This window comes from Eleutherodactylus coqui, chromosome 1 (assembly GCF_035609145.1).
Source record: "Eleutherodactylus coqui strain aEleCoq1 chromosome 1, aEleCoq1.hap1, whole genome shotgun sequence".
Classification (NCBI taxonomy): domain Eukaryota; kingdom Metazoa; phylum Chordata; class Amphibia; order Anura; family Eleutherodactylidae; genus Eleutherodactylus; species Eleutherodactylus coqui.
In genome coordinates, this window is record NC_089837.1 from 63,907,309 (window position 1) to 63,910,743 (window position 3,435).

Genomic DNA, 3,435 nt, shown 5'->3' on the forward strand with positions numbered 1-3,435 from the left:
AGACCCCATCCCTCAGGTTGGACACTGCATTAAATTAAAAAATAAGGGTATACTCACCTCTCCTTGGACTCCTGGACGCAGCTGACAGCCACTGCCAGTAGTTGACCGGTGGAAGCACATGACTGCTGCAGCCAATCAGAGGCTGCAGCATCACAGTCTGTGCTCCTGGCGTCAACACATATCCTGGTTGCCGTGATGCCAGGAGTTTAGGGACATGACACAGTGGCCTCTGATTGGCTGCAGCAGTCATGTGCTCCCTCCAGCGGACTACCCGTAAGTCTCCATTGATACTGTCGGCGACTGTCATATGCATCCAGAGACCCCAAGAGAGATGAGAATACCCTTGTTTTTTGTTTTACATAAAGCCCAACTGAAGGATAGAGTTTTGTACTAATGACAAAACCCCTTTAATGCACCCTGGCATTAATACATGACCTAAATCAAAGGTCTATCTACAATGCAGCCTGAGGTACAGCCATTTGAAGTGGGAGTTGCAATTACCTGCCAATATAAGTACCCCTGACTGCCAACTGTATTTCTACAGTCTGTATCTCAGACTGTATGGCAGATAGAGCTTTGATTGTAACGAGACCTCAATGACTGTTCTAAGCACAGTACAGCCTGACATACAAACAGATTTGGTTCAGACAGAGCGGTTTCTTCAACTGCGCATTCAGCCGATGTCCATGTTGCCATTATGCTGAGCAAACAAAGAGTATTACAAATACAATGAATGGGAAACAACATTGCATGAAGTCTTTTACCAATTGCAACAGTTCATATGTGGTTTGTGGCATTACATGTATATATCTTTTACACATAGGGTGCGTTACTGGAAAGTAGAAGAGCTGGAAATATGATGGTAATCCAGTAGCTGTTAACCCTTCCAATGCCTCTTACCATGCAGGAAATTTTACTGGTTTTGCTTTTTTTTTCTTTGGCATGGAAAGAGTTAACCGGCCCAAAAGAAGTGGGGATTGGAAGAGGGTTTTGCTAAGCTGCAAGGCTTTCTTGATACTTATGTGTAATAACAGGGGTGTAACTAAAGGCTCAGCGGTTTGGGTGCAAAAGTTCAGCTCAGGTTCCCCCCCCCCCCCCGCACCTGTACCCGTACCCATACCTAAATGACGCAGCATACAGCTGCAAAACAAGTTTACATACATGCTCTCCCCTTGGCATAAGCTTTCCAAGCATGACTTATTTCCTGGACTGCGTGAATATTTCTTTGTAGCCCCTTAGGCCGGGTTTACTGTATGACTACTGCGTATATAGCGCAGGCGCTGTACATGCATGCGATACATGGTAATTCGCAGGCAATTAAATACATTGCCATACACAGTTCATTTGTGAGTAGGAATTGAGTAATAGGCGAGTGTAAGAAAGAAAGCAGCATGTTCTATTTGCGGTGTATTACGCCTGAGAGAACCCATTGTTCTCTACGGACGCGTAATCAACGCTGACCATACCCAATTACATTAGGACTACAAGGGAAATATTAAAAAAAGCAAAACAGGTGGACTGCACATGGCAGTGTGTGTGAGATAAATAGTTGTAGAATTGCAAGCTGCAGAGACGAGACATTCTGCAGACAAGAGGGTGAGTTTATCCATGTATCAAGGTTGAAACTGTGTTTATGCAAGTCCTGCTGTTTAATATTCTTGCAGACTGACATGTTCAATAGTAAATTGTGTGCCTGCAGTTTACTTAAATATGTGTGTTAGTCTTATTTCGCTACTAATCACCAAAGAACAAATGAAATTAAAACTACTAACTTTATTGAAAATTCCTTAAAAACTATTTATGGACAGACTGAAACATAGATTTTTCAAAAATAAGGGGGTGGAATTTATTGGTGATTGGTGGCCCAAAAAGAACCCCCCACTTCAAAGAAACCCGTTCCTCTGATCGTACTATTATTCCAAATACAGAGTGTCAATCCACTTTATTATTAGTGTTTATACTGTAGGGGGACCAATAAAGTTAGTAGTTTTAATTTAATTTCTTCTTCGGTGATTAACTCTAAATTTAATTGAAGAAATATACTGTATCGGTCACTCTATTTTGCTACCAAGATCTTTTAAGTCAGGCACTGGTGTCATGTTCACTTAATTCCATTAGTTGACCATATCCTATACCTATCACCACCGTGCCATGGATCTGGCCGGCTGGAGGTGATGTGACCTGGGGCACTAGAGGAACCAATTAAAGATTGGTGAGGTGAAGATCTGGTAAGAAGACTACCTGAGGAGGAATAGGTAAGTATAGAATTTTTTTTTAATGACAGAACCCCTTAAATGCCACAAAGGCAATATCTCACATTACAGTTTGTGGGCCCGTAGTGCTCCCAAGCCACTAAAGTAGTGTATACATCAGATCACTGGTGGTAGATCTCATACAGAACACAAGATGTACCTCCCAAGGAAATACTGCAGGTGACTCTGCTTTGCAAAGAAATTCATAGTCTCGAAGGGAGGACCCTTCACAGTATGATAGTCACTACCAGAGTCAGATGACCCTCCTGAAGAGAGCACCAGTGAGCAGTATATAGAGTCTCAAGTCCACTACCCCAGGGCATCAGTGCAGCTTGCAGCAGTTCCTGGACTTCCCGCTTGGCCCGTGCCTCTTCTGGAGCGCTGCTCTAGTGGCTGTTTCAACCACTTCTCTCACACCATCGTTAGTTTTAGCGGAGCACTCTAGATATTCATAAGTGGATATACGGGTAGCCATGGCTTGTCCATCCTCAGTCCTCAACAGCTTCTGCTCCATCTCTGCCAGTTCATTATGATTATGCGCATCATTCCTCAAATCCGTCTTGTTGGCCACCAGGATGATGGGCACATTGGGGTAGAAGCGCCTCACCTCGGGCACCCACCTCTCAGGGATGTTCTCCAGAGAGTTCGGGTTGTCTACAGAGGAGCACATGAGGACCACATCAGTACCCAGATAGGAAAGTGGCAGCAGTCGGTCATAGTATTCATGGTCTTCATCCACAGCTGTGTCACACAGTGTCAGCTCCACTTTTTTGCCACCAACCTCAATGTCTATTGTAAAGGTCCAATATGTAAGGATATTGAAATAGTGATGGTCGAACTTCTTCTCAGGGATGACAGCCAGCAGGCTGGTTTAACCGCACATCGTGTCTACATCGTGTCTCCGATCACCACCAGCTTCTTGCTGATCTTCTCCATGGACACTTTGCTGCAGCTGCCTGGCACTTTCTAGGGCTCTGATGGTGGCTTGGCACCCTGCAGGAGGAGGAGCACTGTTGGAGCTGTCACTGGTGAGCGATCAGACAGCGGTCGGGGCTTGTCGATGCCCTCAGTGACTACAGTGCAGCTGGATACAAGCCGTACGGCTCACAGTCCCTTTAAATCTTTACGTGGCGCTCTGCGTATTTAAACCCTCTGCGCGTTCCTAATATAGCCAGCCAATGGG